The sequence below is a fragment of the Herpailurus yagouaroundi genome, unplaced genomic scaffold, assembly GCF_014898765.1.
Source record: "Herpailurus yagouaroundi ecotype Mexico unplaced genomic scaffold, PumYag 181, whole genome shotgun sequence".
NCBI classification, from domain to species: domain Eukaryota; kingdom Metazoa; phylum Chordata; class Mammalia; order Carnivora; family Felidae; genus Herpailurus; species Herpailurus yagouaroundi.
Genome location: NW_024412412.1, coordinates 30,292,034 through 30,312,281, shown reverse-complemented (window position 1 = coordinate 30,312,281; position 20,248 = coordinate 30,292,034). Strand labels below are relative to the sequence as shown.

At 40.2% G+C, this 20,248-nt stretch overlaps 1 long non-coding RNA gene across 1 annotated transcript in view; it reads left to right on the top strand.

The window, feature by feature from the left end:
- The window catches only part of LOC121039810 (uncharacterized), a 40,085-nt gene extending 20,161 nt beyond the window's left edge, over positions 1–19,924 (top strand). The window contains exons 2-3 of the long non-coding RNA XR_005795005.1: positions 14,476–14,636; positions 19,563–19,924. This is a non-coding gene — a long non-coding RNA (uncharacterized LOC121039810). The remainder of the gene's footprint in view (positions 1–14,475; positions 14,637–19,562) is intronic.
- The last annotated feature ends 324 nt before the right edge of the window (positions 19,925–20,248 follow it).

The window sequence follows — 20,248 nt, the reverse complement described above, 5'->3', positions numbered from 1 at the left end:
CAACTATGTATATTAATAACATGAAGATAAGAACAAAGAGAAGTAGAATTACTATTTCTTGAGTACCTACTAAGTACTAGACACTTTGGCATGGATTTTCTCATTTCATTATCAGTTATTACCTGCATTTTTCAAAATTTACTCATTTAATATGGGATAGAGCCAGGGTTACTATCCAAGTGTTCTGACTCCCAATTCACTGTTCTTTCTACCACACAAAAGAAGACTGCCTTCCCAACTCCCCCAAAATATCCAAGTTTAGTTTTCTCTCTTCTGACATAATCTCGTAAATTGTACTTTATTGTTTTAGATTGGGTTCTCCTCAATGCAGACCTCATATCAAGAACTGAAGTGCACAGGGGCACCTGGGTGGCTCAGTTTAGCGTCCAACTTCAGCTCAGGTCATGATCTCGCGGTTCACACGTTGGAGACCCACTTCGGGCTCTGTGCTGACAGCTCAGAGCCTGGAGCCTCCTTCGGGTTCTGAGTTTCCCTCTCTCTGCCCCTCCCCTGCTCACACACACTCTCTCTCTCAAAAATTAATAACCATTAAAAAAATTAAAAAAAAAAAAGAATTGAAGTGCACATTGTTTCTTCAGGAGGTACTTCTAGGCAGGATCCTCAGGGAAGTAGGGAAGTAAAATAGAAAAGGCAAGGAAAGCAATAAAAGGCACATCGATGAGTGAATTACCACTGGGGGCAACTGGGGTTCATTCCATGGGAGTTTGTGGGAGACTGCATCAAGCACATCTGAGCCGGGGTGACCTACTGGGGTGTCTACCCACTAACTCCTGTTAGTGAATAGTTGAAAGCTGTTCCTCGAAGCCTTAACTCCCCGGCTCTCATAGTCGGGTGGCCACAGAAAGCTCTCAGGCAAAAAGGTGAACATGCTTGCCTGCTGAAATCCTGGGGGAATAGTGAGTCCCACAAAGATATGGGGGGCGGAGGGGCAAAGATGCACTGTGTTTGCTACAATTATTGTCCTCATTTTATAAATGTGGTAACTGAGGACCAGAGAAGCTAAGTGTCTTGCCCCTCGTACTCAAGGATAATGAATTGACTAATCAGCAGTATCACTTGTCCCCAAGGAATGTGTTTCTAATGCTTAGAAAGGATGAACATGGGGCACCTGGGTGGCTCAGTCGGTTAAGCGGCCGACTTTGGCTCAGGTCGTGATCTCGCGGTCTGTGGGTTCGAGCCCCGCGTCGGGCTCTGGGCTGACGGCTCAGAGCCTGGAGCCTGTTTCACATTCTGTGTCTCCCTCTCTCTGACCCTTCCCGTTCATGCTCTGTCTCTCTCTGTCTCAAAAATAAAATAAAATAAAATTAAAAAAAAAAAAGAAAGGATGAACATATTAACTTCTCTAGGCTGTTTCCCTGTTAACACAGTCACGGCTCCCAGTGGAGCTGGAGATAAGTTATTTTCACCTTGTCACACTGTTTTCCTTTCAGTTATTAGCTTTCAGCTCATCGCCTCTCCCTAACTTGTGAAGTAGTCAATGCGGTCTTCTGCCTTCTTACAGGATCACCCCCCACCCTGGCCCCATTTTAACTTAGTCTCCTCTGTAAACACTATCTCCAAGTGAGGTCACCTTCTGAGGTGCTAAAGGGTATAACATCAGTATATCAATTTGGAGGTGATATAATTCAGCCCATAACAGGACATCCAGGAAGAAGTAAATTAGACCCATAGAACTGATCATTTATGTTAGGTTTAGGAACAAGCATTTTTGTTTTGGGGTTTTTGGCATTTAAAATAATTGTCATCCTTTCAAAAATTTGACATTTTGAAATTCTGCAAGATTAGTCTTATAAGTAAAATGCAAAAACATATAACTGAGTCATTGATTTTAGATTTGGAATTTTAAGTTGGACGGTATGAGTTTTTGGCTAAGTTTGTAAATAATAGTAGAATGTTTTAAAGAACTTAGATTCTTTATATTTTTAAAGTATAATTTAATAGATTTACAACGTCAAAGTATATGGGAAAGTTTTGCTTGCTGAACATTTATTTAAAATATGTGAAAATAGAATCTATTATGTTACATTTATAAATGAAGTTTAAAACATTTTATGAGAGTTTAGCCAAGTTTGTAAATGGGACGGAATATTTAGGAGAGTGTAAAAATATTAATCAAAGTTTCCTTGGAAGTGATTATTAAATGTTAAGAGATTTATAACTATAACACCATTTTTAGGTCGAATTTAAAAAGCTTAAAGGAAAGCTAAATTTTTCAATTTGTCACCTTAATAAATTGAACATTAATTTTAAAAAAAGCAGCCACCAATAGCATTTCTCGTGCAGCAGTCTGCCCTCAAGAATGCAAAAGTCTCATTTCAATACTAAGAATACCATGTGAAAAAGAGCTATATTTTTAACTTAAAGTTCAATTTTTCTCCTATTACAAAAGCAACACACACACATTATAGAGATGTTCGAACCATCGAGGACCCTTTTTAAAGATTTGAAGATATCAATGAAAAGATAATAAAATAAAAATTATATAATCCATGAGATAATTACAGCAAACATCCTTGTAGGAAGCATCTGCAGACGTCAGTGTTCTCAGTGTGTGGTTTCCAGACCAGGGCAGCCGCCACACCTGGGAATGAGTGGCAAGACCAACACCCCCCCCTCCCCTGCTCCCCTGCCCCCCCCTCTTCACTCCACCTTCCAGACACACTGAATAAGATGCTGGGGGGGGGGGGGCGGGCAGCAATCTGGCTAAAACAGTCCCTCCAGGTGATTCTATTGTATGCTAAACTTTGAGAGCCACTGACACACGTCAGAATTGTTTCCACAGGGTAAGTACCTATGAGCGATAGTGTTTGCTCAAAAAGTATTTTGTGCTTTTTGGTTTATTGTTATTATCATCATTAATACTTTCACTGAACCATAGACCTTGTTTAGATGCCACCAGTTCTTCCACTAATGTTCTTTTCTGCGCCAGGATCCAATACAAGTTCCCAGATTACATTTAGTCATCCTATCTCCTTTGTTGCCTCGGGTCTGTGACAATTTTTTAGGCTTTCCTTGTTTTGCAAGACCTTGATATTTTTATTATTTTTTTTTTTTATTTAAAAAAAATTTTTTTTAACGTTTATTTATTTTTGAGACAGAGAGAGACAGAGCATGAACTGGGGAGGGTCAGAGAGAGAGGGAGACACAGAATCTGAAACAGGCTCCAGGCTCTGAGCAGTCAGCACAGAGCCCGACGCGGGGCTCGAACTCACATACCGCGAGATCGTGACCTGAGCCGAAGCCGGATGCCCAACCGACTGAGCCACCCAGGCGCCCCAACCTTGATATTTTTAAAGGATATTTGTGAAGTATTTTGTTGAGTGTGCCTCATCTGGGGTTTTCTCATGATTATTAGGTTGGGGTTATGAGTTTCAGGAAACAATACCAGAGAGGTGAGGTACCCTTTTCATTCCAGTCTATCAGAGGGTATGTGATATCCTCGTGATTTACCACTGGTGATGTTAACCTTGACCACTTGGTTAGAATGGTGTCTGCTAGATTTCTCTGTTGTAAAGTTACTATTTTTCCTTTTCATACTTCATTCATGCTTTGTAAGCAAATCACAGAGTCCAGTCAGCACTCAAGGGAAGGTACCTTAAGGGCTACCTCTCAAAGGGGATAGGACCTCCATAAATTCTTTGGAATTGTTCAAAGATTTCCTCTCCCCCACTGATTGATTGGCTGATTGATTTACATCAGTATGGATTCGCGGACATTTGTTTTATTCTTTGGGTTATAATTCAATGCAACATTTATTTATTTCTTGCTCATAGTATTCTAGCTTTGGCCAACTCTTTCAGATTGGTTCCTATGTTTTTGCAGCTTTATTGAGGTATAACTCACCAGTAAAATTGTAATATATTTACCATGTACAACATGATGATTTGATATACATATACATAGTGAAAGATTTCTACCCAGTTAATTAACACATCTATCAGCTCGCATAGTAGCTTTTTGGGGGGAAGGCGGTGAGGACACTTAAGATTTACTCTCTTAGCGAATTTCAATTATATAATACAATATCATCAGCTATAGTCACCATGCCATAAATAAGATCCTCAGACCTTATTCAACTTAAAACTGAAAGTCTTTTATCAACCTTCTCCCATTTCCCCACCCTCTAACCCCTGGCAACCACCAATTTACTGTTTCTGTGAATTTGACTTTTTTTTTTTTTTTAAGGTTCTATATGTAGTATTTACCTTCTCTGTCTGGATCCTATGTTTTTTGTTTATCATTCCTTACCTTTGGCACTACAAGATGGCTCATGGTTCTTATTTTATATTTCCCATGCCCAGCCCTATAATAATCATTTCTCTAAGGAGCCTTGATTCCTTTAACTGGAGAATTGTATTCAGTAACCAAGATCTGTGCCCTCGGTGTGCTTCTTACCACGAGGGTATTACTAACCTTAGACTTTCTCATGGGCAGAGCTAGTCAATCCATATACTTTTAAGGATTCCAATATATATTGCAACATTTTCCTTTTTTATCTAGCTTACATCGTACCACTAATGTATGATAGAGCAAGTTTTCCTGTATGTTTGTCAACAAGGATCATTATGATTTATTTTATTGTAACTTTACCAATGTGATAAATTCTTAAAAAAATCGTATACCTATGCAATTTTTATTACTGTGTCAAGTAAATATTTTCCATATATCCACTAGGCATTTTACTTTCTCCTTTCCTAAGTTTTCTCCTTGTGGCATGTGCTCATTCATTTCTCTACTACTGCTCACTTACTAACTACAGTAAAAGAAACTGTTTAAACATACACTCTTCAGATATTAAGGTAACAGAAAATGAACATACTAATAGCCATGTCTAGCAAACCTCGTGGCTTAATTATATTTGCCAATGAAAGAAAAGCTATTTGGTTATCTCTTTGACCTGAAACTCACCTGGAGAGACAATCCTTGGAAGAAATTCCAGAGTACTATAAAATATTGATACATTTCAGGTTGACCTCCCTTTGCACCGGTAGCTGACAGAAACCACTAACATCCTAGGAGTTTGTGTGAAGCATGGAGTGATTTTAAGTTCTTCTGTGCTCTGGGAGAGAAAGTCGAGATTTCGTTGTGCATATGGCCTGATTTATGAGGAATGGCAAGCTGCAAAAACTCTCTCCTCTGGACCTCCACAGGGCACATGAATTTTGCTGTATATGCAAAGGAATATCAAGATGAAGTTTACAGTTTAAAAGTGTGGTAGAGAGGATTATACTCAGGACATTTCATTTATATTATAGTTGCTTCAGTATAAGATAGTCAAGGGCAGCTGTACCACTTAACAAGTGCTTGGAAAAAGAAGATAATGGGCATTTGAGGTACAAGAGTGGGTTCATTGCCTAGAATAGTATCATAAAGCCCTCAAGCCCTCAAAAATCTGGTAATACCTCCTCTCGTTTAGTTCATCCACCATTCTTTGCTCCAATCACACGGAGGTGATTGCTATCCTTTGACCATGCCAGGCAAAACCAAGGGCATTTGCACACATTATTTTCTTCTGCCCAGACCATTCTTTCTCCACGTATCCAGACGGTTCCCACCTGTTGCTCAGACGTTACCTTCTCAATAAGAACTCCCTGACCATAGTGTTGACATGACAATCCCTCACTCTCAAGTCTCTTTGTTAAGATAATGCTAGCAGCTATAACAGATAAAACCCTACCTCTCAATGGTTTACGACAATAAAAGTTTTATTCACTCAAAAGTCCTAATGGTAGATTGGTGGGACAGATGGTGGCACTTTCCCACACAACCATTCAGCAACTCATACTGAAGGAGTCTCTTCCTATCATTATCATGTCGATTCCAAGCATGTCCCTGAATCAATAAAGAAAGAGATAGTCAAGGCAAGAGACTTTCACGTGTCAAGAGAGAACTTACTCAACATCATCCTACCCCCATTTCATTGGCCCAAACTCAGTCACATGATTACATGTAACTAGCAGAGAGACTGAGAGATGTGGTCTAGCTATGTGCACAGGAGGAAAAGCAAAAAGTTAGTTTAACAACTAACCGGTCTCTTCCACACACATAGTAGGCACTTATTAAATATCTGTTGACAATGAACACATCAACGTTGTGATTAATCCATTCAAGTTAAGAGGGATTTTGAGGGATTCAATGAATGGTAAACATGGTTTCTTTCTTTTTTTTTTTTTAATGTTTATTTATTTTTGAGAGAGAGGGAGACAGAGCACAAGCAGGGGTGGGGCAGAGAGAGAGGGAGACACAGAAACCGAAGCAGGCTCCAGGCTCTGAGCTGCCAGCACAGAGCCTGGTACGGGGTTCGAACCCACAAACCGTGAGATCATGACCTGAGCAGAAGTCCAGCTCTCAACCGACTGAACAACCCTTGTGCCCCAAACATGGTTTCTGATGGTTTCAAGGTTTTCTACTTAAGCGAGGAAATATGCACTCATTTAAAAAATGATCATACAAAGCAACAGATAAGAAACAAACAGCAGTTATAATCAAGACTTCAGTAATGCAGTGGAAGGATCCAGCCTTTAGTACTAAAATGGTCATGAGGAGTTTTGAAGGAGGTAGGACTCTCTCAAGTTGGGTCTTTAAAGAAGGGTAATGATTTTAGTGAGTGGAGAGAAAGGAAAGAATAAATCAGGTAAGGAGAAAGAACAAGGATGGACAACAAGGATGAAGGTAGGCTTACTTATGTATTTCAGGTGGGGAAGTATATCAGTTAAGATAGGCTGCATTATCTTATAATAAACCACCACCAATATTTCAGAGCTTTAGAATAACAAAAGCTTATTTCTGGCTCATTTTACACGTCATCGAAAGTCACTTGGGATCTCCATTGTACTTGCCAGTGTCTGCTTGGGGGCCCAGGTTGATAGATTAGCCACTATTGAGAACACTGTCAGTAACTGTGGCTAAAGGAAACACAACGCTCTGGAGGGTCCTACCTTACCAGTTAACTGCGGTGCTCGAAAGTGACATATATCACCTCCACTTAAACTCACCGGCTGGGATAATCACATGGCATATTCCCAAATGAGAAGAATTTGAATAACTGGCAAACAACATTGACGACCATCACGAAGGGCAGCGGAGAATGAAGTCAGATCGGAGGTACCAGCATTGCCTTCAGTCTGCATCAGCACCACACTTAGAAATTAATTCACACTGCAAAATCCTGACAGACTCCAAAACTCACCTCTTTAACCCGGATCGCTTTTAAATTCCCCATCTGTTGATCTGACTCCCGACCACCAACCAGCCTCCACTCAGATATTTATGGTTGTTTCATTTATCAATCTGTGATTCAACGAACATTTGAGCCGACCCATCAGGTGAGGTGCTGGGGACACAGTGGTGAATAAAGCAGTGATAGTCCCTGGCTCGACTGGATGGAGAAGCTGCAGGAGCCTGTGGGCAAAAACTGCACTGATGAAACCAAATCAAACCAAACCAAGAATCATCAGAGGCACGGTCTCATTGCTTGCCTGCGCGTGGTGGCCACAGGAGACGAAACGTCTATCGGGCTTGCAAGTGTCGTACTTTATTTCTTCCACGTTCGCGAAGGCTCTGAGCCTGACGCTAGGCACACGGTAACAGCCGTTCCCTCCAATCTGCAGTTTGGGTGTCTCCTTCGGAGATTTCAGTTATCCACGGTCAACCATGGTCCCGGAGCAGATGCACCTACTCCTGACGAATCATTAGGCCGTCACAACATCCATGGTCACCTCACGCTACCTCAGAGCGCCAAGGGCACTCACCTCGCTGGTCTTAGCACGTGGGCATTTTATCATCTCACAGAATCATAAGAAGAAATGTGAGTTTGCTAATAAAACATTTTTTTTTTGAGAGAGAGAAAGACCAAATTCATATATTTGTATTCAGTATATTGTTATAATTGTTTTATGTTATTACTTATGGTTGTTAATCTCTTACTGTGCCTAATTTAAACGTGTATTGATTTATTTTGAGAGAAAGAGAGAGAGCCCAAGCGGGCGAGGGGCAGAGGGGAGGGGCAGAAGGAGAGGAAGAGCGAGAATCCCAAGCAGGCTCCACCTTGCCACACAGAGCCTGACATGGGGCCCGATCCCGTGAACCTTGAGATCCTGACCTCATGAGTCGAAATCAAGAGTTGGACACTCAACCGACTGAGCCACCCGGGTGCCCCTTACTGTGCCTAATTTAGAAATTAAGCTTTGTCATGGGTATGTGAGTAGAGGAGAAAACACTATATATATATAGGACTCTACTATCTGCAGTTTCGGGCATCCACTGGGGGTCTCAGAAGACATCCTCTGTGGACAAGGGGGAGCTACCCTAGAGGCCGTATTGCTGTTCCCTCTTGCACTCATTTCTCCTCTTGCCTCTCTTTCCCTTAATCTCCCCCTCTCTTGTTCTTCTTACTGGAAGTGATGGAAGCACCTCAAATGAAATTCTTTTCTGTGCAAAGTACTAACCATATTCATAAAAGACAAAAGCTGGCAAAGAATATTGTTTCAGCCTTTTCATTTCTTAAGTAAGCAGAGTGATGAATTTGCCTGGAAAGGAAAGTGCCAAAGATAAATTTTGTGGATAATAAAAGTCCTTAACAAAGGCAGGTGGATTGATTTGAGTTCTGCCAAACACAGGTCTCCTGCTGAACCTGCCCTCATTCTACAACTCAGTTCAGGAGTGAGCCATTTATGCAGTATTTGAAAAGTGCCTTAAAAAAAATCATGACTGGGATTTAGAAAGCAAGCTTGTATGGAAAGAAAAAGAACTTGAACCTTATCTCCTTTATTAAAACAAAATGCTAGATCTAGCTTTTTTCAAAATTTAGTGAGAAATCTGGACCAGGCACACAGCATGCAATAAATATTATTTGCTGCTCTGAATTTATTTATGTTCTTATTTCTTTTTTTTCCCATAAGAAATATCCTGACCTCTTCCTTAATACTGTCTACACACACAAACACACACACACACACACACACACACACACACGCACATAAACACTTTCAAATGGCTTTTTGGAATATTTGAAAAGGAACTAAGATGTAATTATGAAAAACATTATGTAATTGATAAGTAGTATATGGCAATAAAGTCTTCTGAAGTCTAATCATATAAAATTTACATTTAAATTTTAGCCCCAGAGCTTTAGAAAATGACAAACTGAATTTCATAATTTTCCAAGATTCAAATTTGTTTCCAAGTAATGCTATGAATCAGCAACCTTAAGACTATCGTGCTAGATTACTAGAATACATATACATGTTTTATATATAAGCATTAATATTGCCCTAATATTAAGGTACAAATTCTCTTCTATAAGAAGCTAAACAAAGAAAAACAATAACTCTAAAGAAGATAAAAACACACAACTCCCTAACTGACGTCAATTTTGCCTGGCTTATTCCACATGGCCACGTTTGAAAACGTAAATCAGAGCATACATAAACAAATGGACAATCAGGCACAAATCAACCCTTTTGGTCAGGTTTCGGGAAGAAATGGTAACTTAGGTTGTTCAGGGGATATGCGTATATCCCTGAAAAACCTGCAGCGATATCATCTGAAATACCCTCCCTCATAAGGAGAGAGTTTTGCTTTCTCTTGTTCATGCTAGTTATCTCAGCTTGCTTTCTTTCCATAAAGGTTTTCTGAGCACTGACGATTGGAGGTCGGATAGGTCTATGAGCTGGCATGTTTGGAAGGAAGTGCAATGGGAGAAAAGATGGACAAGGGCAAGCCTGTAATGAAAGATCACGAACCCTAGGCTGAATACAGAGGTGGGAGAAGAAAGGAAGAATGCAGTGAGGGAAAATGACAGGACAAGGCGTTGGAGAGGATTTGGTGAGGTCCCAGGACTAGGGAAGTGAGGGCCCATTAGAATGTTAGGAGAAAGGGCACAGGTTGTATTCAGAAGTAAGTATCAATGAAGAGTTCAAGAGGTAATGAGAGCGGGTCTGTGGCCCCGAGCACACACAAGGCAAAGGGGAAGGGAGGACTGTTGCCAGTGAAGGGGTTGAAGAACCCTGAGGACAGGATGTTCGATCTGTGTCATGTGCATAGTTGTTAAAAAAAACAAAAACAAGAGTTGCTCTGGGGACACAACTGCACCTGTGGACCACTTGTGGCGTTACTCAATGGACAAGGACGACGTGTTTGGGCAGTGGAAGCGATGAAGATGGGAAACAAACCCGGAGCCAGCAGCCACTGCTTCTGAACACTGCCTCGCGCACACTGAAGACCGTAGTAGAACAGAACACGTACTGAGGACTTGCCACAGCGAGACACTGTGCTAAGAGCTTTACATTCGCGTTATTATTCCTGACAACAGAGCGCCACTATCTTCTCCAATTTTACAGAACAGGAAAGGGGGTGAATTTGCTCAGAGAAACATGATTCAATTGGTGGAGCCCATTTGGAACCCAGGCAACCTCTTCCAGCTTCCACGGTCCTAACCACTGAGCAATTTGGCCATTCTGTTTGGAACCCCATCTAGGTGAGGCTAATGACCCTGGGTGGGACGACTGTCGTAAGAAATCACAACGGCCTAAACACTTGGTCAAGACTGGTGGATTTCAGAGGAAGGTCCTTATTATGACAGACAGGTGGAGGGAAGGAAAGACCTGTTTCCCATATCCCCAGACAGACACCTTTGTTAGCCCTGTGAGAATGCCCGGATGGGAAAGAACAGTTTGACCAAGGAGATTCTGCAGTGGTGATGTGTTTGCAGAGCTGGCCATTCTGGGACTGGGCATCATGCAGTCCCCACAGCCCATAAAGAAAAGAATAGATGTGGCAAGGAGAATTCCCCAAGGCTCGATAATATGCTGGAGTCTAAACTAGTTCTGCCTCTTGAAGCAGATGGTATTTGCTGCCCTAGGCTATTTCTAAATGGCTGTGAAAACTGCTGAGAACCCTAACTCTAGAGTATAAGGGAAAACTTTGGAAAGAGCATAAATAGGAACTCTATAACCACTTCATCCCTAGTCAATAGATTCACTCGGGAAAATGCTTTGTTTGTTGTCAAGTCAAAAATAAAAGTAAATTGCAGCCGGAGGCCAGTGCAAAATCCTCCTGTTTCTTACGTCCCAATGAAGCCAGGTTGGTTTCTGGAACAGAGCCTGCGAGAAACCCCAGGAGAAGAAACCCAGAGACTCTCTTCATGAACCCTGTTCCCTTTACCAGAGCAAGTGTCAGTTCCTAAACCAGAGGCAAACCAGGAGCATGACAGTGTGAGCGAAGCTCTGGGAAGATAAGGTGGGCGGGAGATACTGTATATGCAAAGGGTGCCCCCAAATCAGGAAAGAACCAGGTTACAGTATCCTTAACAAAAATATTGTTAAAGTCTATGCAAAGCTTAGAGTAGAGGGGCGCCTGGGTGGCTCAGTCAGTAAGCGTCAGACTTAGGCTCAGGTCATGATCTCGCGGTTCATGAGTTCAAGCCCCGCGTTGGGCTCTGTGCTGACAGCTCAGAGCCTGGAGCCTGCTTCAGATTCTGTGTCTCCCCCTCTCTCTCTGCTCCTCCTCCACTTATACTCTGTCTCTCTCTCAGGAGTAAATAAATACTAAAAAAAAAAACAAAAAAAAAACCTTAGCGTAGAAGAAGCCAGGCCAAAAGTTGGAGGTGAGTAGAGATATGGAGAGCACATTCTAAAAATAAGGATGTGTTGCCTGGGAAAAGGAGCACATAGCACACAGAAATCAAATCAACCGTGTAAGGTGTACTTGTTTAGAGGGCCTGAGAGCGTGTTACCAGACTGACTGGTTTCTAGTCACTGCTTTTTACATGCTCCTGCACCTATATCCTATTTGATGCTCATATTTTCCCGCCCAAAATTCACATCCGCTATAAATGAGTAAAAAATTATAGTTGAGCAAAAAGAAAAGAAAAACAACAACCATAATTAGCTCCATGGAAATATTAGTATATTCATCTCTGATATATTCATCCAGGTTTTTTTTTTTTTTCAAATATACAGCTATGCTTTCAAAAACTGATCATATTATACATAATGGACTATACATTGCTTTTCTCCCTTGGCATTATACTGTGCCACCTCATCCAGGAAAAGATAATTCTTATGTTACAACCATTCCAAAGCATAGAAATTGATGGACAAGTTCCCAACTATAAGCTAGTGTCACTAACCAACACTCTGATACATGATACTAAAATATTTGCAAATTAAATCTAATAATATACCATGACAAGTAGAATTTACTGAAGAATATGAGAAGGTTACAACACTGTAAAATTAATCCATATAACTCACTAGATCAAAATACTAATGGAAGGGAAAGTGATAGATGTCACCCATTCCTGGTTAAAAAAAAAAAAAAAAATTAAAGCCACTAGTCACTAGGAACAGAAAGAAAATCCTATAACCTGAATGGGTAACATATAAAACATTGCATTTAGTGGGAAATATTAGAAACTTTCACAGTAGATTAGAGAGAGAGAGAAAGCTATCTTATATCAGTTCTATACTTGAACATTTTCTTACTTTCTTTAAGATTCTAACTAATGCAAAACATACAGGAAATAAGGGGAATGAATATTCAAAAAGAAGAGATGAAATTGTCACAATTTGCTGAGAATATCATCTGTCTTGGACATATATGAGAAGAATCACTCCCCGCTTGCAAGAAAAAAGGTTAGAAGAGATAAAATATTTCAATAATAAAGTAGCTTTTATATAAGCTCAGCCTACAAAATCAATTGTTTTCCTAAACACTGTCAATCATCTTAAAACAAAATGAAAAAAAATCATAGCTAAAATAGAACTACCTAGTAATAAATATAATTCTGAAAGTATAAGATGTCGATGAAAAAAACATTTTATGAAATATAAGACTTAAGCGATTTAAAAGATATAACATGCTCTTGAATTGGAAAACTCATTGCAAAGATCCTTCTTCTTTTGAAATTAAACTATAAAGTTAATATTTAATGAGGATAACATTTTAAAATATATAATATGCTTTTTTATTCACCCAAAGGCCTCCATTAAGCTTGGGAAAAATTAGAATTTAAAAAAATTTTTTAATGTTTTTATTTATTTTTGAGACAGAGACAGAGCATGAGCAGGGGAGGGGCAGAGAGAAAGGGAGACACAGAATCTAAAGCTGGTTCCAGGCTCCAAGCTGTCAGCACAGAGCCCGACACAGGGCTTGAACTCACAAACCGCAAGATCATGACCTGAGCTGAAGTCCGACACTCAACCTCCTGAGCCACCCAGGCGCCCCGGGAAAAATTAGAATTTTAAAGCAGAATTTCAACACAAAATAAAGAAGCAATACTCAGATTTTGCCTTCAAAAATATAATTAAAAATATTTTTAACAGTTATTTATTATTGAGAGGCAGAGACAGAGACAGAGCATGAGCAGGGGAGGGGCAGAGAGAGGGAGAGACATAGAATCTGAAGCAGGCTCCAGTCTCCGAGCTGGAGAGCCTGACGCGGGGCTTGAACTCACAGACCGCGAGATCATGACCTGAGCCGAAGTTGGACGATTTACCAACTGAGCTACCCAGGCGCCTCCAAAAATGTCATTTTTGATTCCACAGCAAAGCAATTGTCTTGAAAGCCAAGGTTTGTTGTGTGAGGAAAACAGTCTCTATGCTTTAAAATCTCTCCTTTACATTTCAAGAGCTAAATCTGAGTGATCTAGATCACAGGGTTTCCTATTATTGTAGTGTAGGCAGAATGCAGTATGCCAGCCACATAAGGAAAGTTCCCAAAAGATGTAAAGAAAGCACAGAGTGTTCCTCCTCGGGAGGAAGAAGAAAGATTTGGAAGAGAAGTATCTAACACAGAGATGCTGTCTGGACTCCTAAAAGGACATAAACATCATAATATTATCAAAAAGTAAAACGAGGGGTGCCTGGGTGGCTCAGTCAGTTAAGCATCTGACTCTTGACTTTGGCTCAGGTCATGACCTCACCATTCAGGAGTTCAAATCTCACATCGGGCTCTGTGCTGAGAGCACAGAATCTGCTTGGGATTCTCTTTCTCCCTCTCTCTCTCTAACTAAATAAATAAACTTTAAAAAGAAATAAAAGGAAAAAATAAAGGAAAACACTGACGTGTGTAAGTAAGAAAGTGCATAAAATATACTCTAATATATAATACATAGACTTTAAAAGAATGAGAAAAATGATTCGATCTTTACAATCACGTTCAGCTCAAAAAGTATACCATGAACTATTTCTGTGCCAATAAAAATATGTCTACAACACCATTTCTTATGGCTGCATATATTACATTGTATAAACATGCATACATACTTTTCTATTGCTAGATAGTTTATCTCATATTATAACTTTTAGGTCATAACATACAATTTTAGACATAACTCTTCATACACTTTCTGATGTTTGTTGTGTAACAATTTCCTCAGGATAAATTGATAGACCTAGAATTATCGAGACAAAGTGCAGGTGAAATATCAAGGATTTTGATCTGTATTAACAGGTGACTCTCTAAAGTGGTTCTACCAGCCATGTGGTCAGCTTTGGGGCTGGTGTTTCAACCAAGGAGAGGAAACGTAGGTAAACTCGGTTGAAATAATAACCGGAAAAATTGCACCAAAAGAGGTGAGGACAGATCCAGAACCTTCCTGATCGATTCAGCTAGTAGGTTTTCTTCATAAAGTTTGGTTTTTTTTTCGTAAAATGTACTTAATCATAGTTGCTGTAGTATATCAATAAACCTTTCATTTTCCAGATTAAACGATGTTTTCCCAGAGTTAGCCTAGCATAATGCAAGGTAAGTAGACCTAGAACGCTAAGTTAAGGTAAGAGTTGTGGATTCATATCCAAGCCCTGTTTTGTACCTGTATGAATTTGGGTCAGTCACTTGATTTCTCTTACTCTTCATTTTTTTAATTTTTATTAAAAAAAAATTTTTAGTGTTTATTTTTGAGAGAGAGAGCGAGAGAGAGAGAGAGCATGAGCAGGGGAGGGGCAGAGAGAGAGGGAGGCACAGAATCAGAAGCAGGCTCCAGGCTCTGAGCTGTCAGCACAGAGCCCGATGTGGGGCTCCAACTCACGAGCCTTCGAGCTGTGAGATCATGACCTGAGCCCAAGTCATCCACTTAACTGACTGAGGCACCCCTCTTACTCTTCATTTTAAAAATATAAAATAAGAATAATATCTTTGGTTGTTGTAGAGGTAAAATCGTGCATGTGAAAGGACCTGGTATGGGTCTGACACGAAAGACATTAGAGTTTTATTTCATTTTCCTTCCTAGAGAGCAAAAAGAAAAGTAATTTTTATTCAAATGAAATTAATTACTTGTTTGTTGGACACTACACATGAGGGAAAATGTGTTGGCAAAAACCCAAGATGGCGCTTGAATTCTGGAGGCACTTTCCAAAGATATGACTTCTCTGTCACTAACTCTCTATACTATCTTGAGCAAATAGCCAGTTCTTTCAAGGATGCATTGTTCTTACCCATAATGAGGAAAAATATGTTCTGAATCCAAAGGTCTAGCCCTAAGTCTTATTTTGTATGTATGGGAAAATGTATGGACATTTTTTCCCCCATAGATAAAGTCCAAGGCTGTCAACAGAATTTCAAAGAGACCTGTGATGCAACAATAGTGATATTCTAGAATCTAGATGGTTTCTAAAATTTCGTATATATCTAATGCTCTCATTCTGATCAAACTCACAACTGACTCTCCTTTTGGTTCAATATTATTCATTAATATGCTATGAAGCAGTGTAATGCTTTCATGGTGATTTTCCAGCCAGAATTTGTAGATTCTTTCTTGGCCTCGGTGCCTCCCTGCAGTACCATTGGGAAAATGGTATGGTCCCACCATTGCTATACCACAGGTGCTGATTACCAGAGCTGTTGGTTTCCTAGACTTCTTATATTCCTCTTCCTTCTTGGTTCAAGTTTTTAAGAAAATGCTCCCTCTCTAGGCCAATTCACCAGAGAACAAATTTAATTAATAGGTGGCAACATATTGCAACTCTCCCTGCCAAGATACATGATTAAGAAGCCTGGAGGCTTCCAGATCTTTTAATTGTTTTTATTTCAAGCTTCTTGAGATACACAAGATCATATTGAGAACAATGTCAGATTATAACGTCAGCATAATAAATATGAATATTTGTGAATATTAAAAAGTAAACTGAAGAAAAAATACTAGATGTAAATGATAGCATTAGTAAGCAATGTATTCATTTGCAATGAAAATTATAGTGTTAGATGATTGCATTGTGGGGCTCAGAGAAGTAAAATATTTATTCTGTTAATATTTATCGAGAGTCAACAACATGCCTTGCAAGGGGATGTAAAGGATAGAATGTTGAACTTGAATTCTCCCTCTAGGAAAATAATCTATCAGGACATGCAAGAATATAATATATGTATGCAAATGACCATAATGCAATTATAATACAAGTGTTGTGTTCCAACTCAATATGGATAAACTGCCAAAGTTGTCAATGATCAGAAAGCTTTATTATTTTTTAATTTTGTTTTTATGTTTTGAGAGAGAGAGTTAGTGAGACCAGGGGAGGAGCAGAGGGAGAGACAAAATCTCAAGCAGGCTCCAGGCTCAGCACAGAGCCCAACACAGGGCTGGATCTCACCACCATGCAATTATGACCTGAGCTGAAATCAAGAGTCGGCGGCTTAACCAAACGAGCCACCCAGGTGCCCCAGAAAGAAAACTTTAAAATGGAGGAAAGAAAGGGGTGCCCGGGTGGCTCAGTCAGTTGGGCAAGTGACTTGGGCTCAGGTCATGATCTCACGGTTGGTAGGTTCGAGCCCTGCATCAGGCTCTGTGCTGGCAGCTTGGAGCCTAGAGCCTGCTTCAGATTCTGTGTCTCCCTCTCTCTCTGCCCCTCCTGAGCTCACGCTCTGCTCTGTCTTTCTCTCTCAAAAATAAATAAACATTAAAAAATTTTTTCTTAAATGGAGGAAAGAAAGATCTCATGCAAAAGTTAGCCATTGAGGTGAATTTTGATTCACAGGTTGCGTTTGGACACATGAAACATTGGTATAGACATTCAGACAGAGGCAACGGCATGGACAAAGCCAAGAGAGAAATCTGAGGGATTTGAGAACTCTTCAGGACTTGCATTTACTTAAGCTCTCAGTAATATTTCTTAATTACCTGAAGGTAGCATACGTAAATAGAAGTAGTAAGAAGCCAGATAAGAGAGCAAGTCTGTAACTAAACTGGGGAGGACCTTGAATGAAAGAGTACAGTTTTTATTTCATCCATAGGCTCTGAGGAAACATGATGGTGTTTTAAGTGAGGAAGTGATATGATCTGAGTTTACATTGGGAAGGTTAATTTTTGGCAACCTATACTGTGAAACTAGCTGAGGAAAGAAGAGACTAAACAAAGATAATGATGTCAGTGATCCAAAGAGGGAGAGAGAAGGGAGAGAAACTATGACACTCAAATCAGTCATTTTTTTTTTAATGATTGTATTTTTTCCTGATTTGATTTGATTTGATTATTTTATTATATGAAATATGAGCACCCAGTGCTCATCCCAACAGGTGCCCTCCTCAATGCCTATCACCCACCCTCCCCTCCCTCCCACACCCCCATCAACCCTCAGTGTATTCTCAGTTCTTTGGAGAGTGTTATGCTCAGTCATTTTTAAAAACAATTTAACAGTATGGAGGAACTAGAGGAAGAAGGGAGAAGATGTGCCAGATTTGAGTCTAAAGATCTGGAGGGATACTGGAGCTACAGAAACAGAACACTCAAAATCATTGAAGAGAATAGGAAAGGATTTGGATGAAAAGCTATAGAAACTGAGGGATGGAAACGAAAAAGACAAAAAGAAAATACACAGAGGCTCAGCAGCCTATGTGACAATAATCACCAGTCTAGCATATGTATCACTGGGGCCCAAAAAGAGATGGAGAATGAAAAAAATATTTGAAGAATGGCCAAGAAATTTTAAACTTTTTGGAAAATTATAAACCGACGGCTCCAAAAAGTTCAGCAAACCCCAAGAAAGATAACCATATCAATATTCACATTTTTAGAAACAGGAGTTAAAAATTAAATATTCACAGCAGCCAGAGGAAAGAAGAGACTTTACAAGAAGAAATAATAAAACGGGACAAAAAAGGGAAATTTGCAGACTACTCATCAGAAATAATACAAGCCAGAGAAATGGAAGAACATTTTTAAAGCACTGGAAGAACAAAGTTACCCATCTAGCACTGTATAGCCTCTCCAAATGAAGGTGAAATATAACATCGAGCATAGTAAATCCCTAAGTCTGGAGGCCAAGTGTGGACGCTAATGTCCGATGAGGGCATAGAGAGGGGTACATGAGTGGTGGGTGTGCTGCACACAAAGAAAACCAAAACCAAAACAATTGATTACAGGAACAATGGTGACAAAGAATTAAGTTTAGCCCAGATGAGAATCTCAGTCAGAAAGAGATGGTTCTCAAGAGTAAGAATAATGCCTGGGGCGCCTGGGTGGCGCAGTCGGTTGAGCCTCCGACTTCAGCCAGGTCACGATCTTGCGGTCCGTGAGTTTGAGCCCCGCGTCGGGCTCTGGGCTGATGGCTCAGAGCCTGGAGCCTGTTTCCGATTCTGTGTCTCCCTCTCTCTCTGCCCCTCCCCCGTTCATGCTCTGTCTCTCTCTGTCCCCAAAATAAATAAACGTTGAAAAAAAAAATTAAAAAAAAAAATTAAAAAAAAAAAAAGAGTAAGAATAATGCCATCATAAGGGTGAAGGTCAGTCACTGAGGAAAGGAAATCCTGGTGTTTTTAAGGTACAATGCAGAAGGCTCCAGGGTTATTGACAGGTATTTTTCCTTAAGATTATCTAATTCAGTCACTTTAAATAACAGGAGATACAGGGTCTTTTCCTTTTTGAGAAGATCTAATAAATTGAATTTATAAACATCTAGAAAATTATTTTTAAATTTATGAAATTTGGTATGGGTTGGCCGAAGGCCTGATACCATCTTGGGCTGGTCACAGGGAGTCATATTTGCTTCCTGTATTACTTTCTTCAGTTGACAGTTGTGTTTTTTTTAATGCTCCGTGTTTATTTTTGAAAACTTGAACAGCTCTTGAACCCTCAGGTTATGACTGGAGAACATAAATTCTGGTGGGCAAAGGTCCTCATCTTTATTTCCAGTAGAGACGTTTCCAAAAGTCTCTCAAGGCAGTCTTTTCTTTTTTTTTAATTTTAATTGTTAATTTATTTTTATTGTAGACAGAGAGGGCATGAGTGGGGAAGAGGGGCAGAGGGGGAGAGAGAGAGAGAGAGAGAGAGAGAGAGAGAGAGAGAGTCCCAAGCAGGCTCCACACTCAGCACAGAGCCTGATATGGGGCTCAATCCCACAACTGTGAGATCATGGCCTGAGCCAAAATCAAGAGTCAGATGCTCAACTGACTGAGCCACTGAGACCTCCCTCAAGGCAGCCTTTTCTAAACAGGGTGGAGGCAGCCTTGCAAGCCATTGTACCACGGTAACTTCTTGTGTTCCTTCTGCTTAGCCAAGCAGAGAAAAGGGCGTGGCCTCAGCTACCAAGAATTTCCATTTGTTCTTCCAGGCATCTGTGAGGATGCCACTGGACCTTAGCCAATGAAGTTCACTGCAGTCGTGACTCCAGAACCATCTGCAGCTTCCACCTGAGAGCATCCTTTCTGCCCTCAAATCCCTCCCTTTCCTTCTCATATCTGAAAATCTCACCATAATACATAATTCTTCCCTTTTCCTTAACTAACCTCAAATGCTGCCAATGATTTTTCTGAGACGTCTCTTGAATCTGTCATGTTTTTCTATCTCTGTGGCCACAGCCAGTCTTCTTAATCCTGCCTTCTCTTTATAAAACCCATCTTCCCCTCTTGCTACCTCAGTGATTGTAGTCTAAAACTTGGTGCTCCTACCTAAATAAATATATTTTCCCCAGGATAAATTCCAGGACCTTTTACATGGTATTCTAGGTCCTTAGCACGTGGCCAAATCCAGTTTCCATCTTGTCTTTAGTAATCTTTACCTGACCTTGTACACACACCTCAACACGAACAAGCTCCGGACAAGTAAATCATAAATTTTAGTTGACAAAATACTGAATTTTGCTGCATTACGGATGTCCTTACAAAGGGACTGAGGTGTCAATGACTACCCAAGGGACAGGGATTTTTCAACAAGATGACTGTGTATGTCGTACGGTTCTCTCACTGGTAGGAGACAAATGAACATCTCAGGGAAAGATGGAGGCAGCTTTTCCATCAG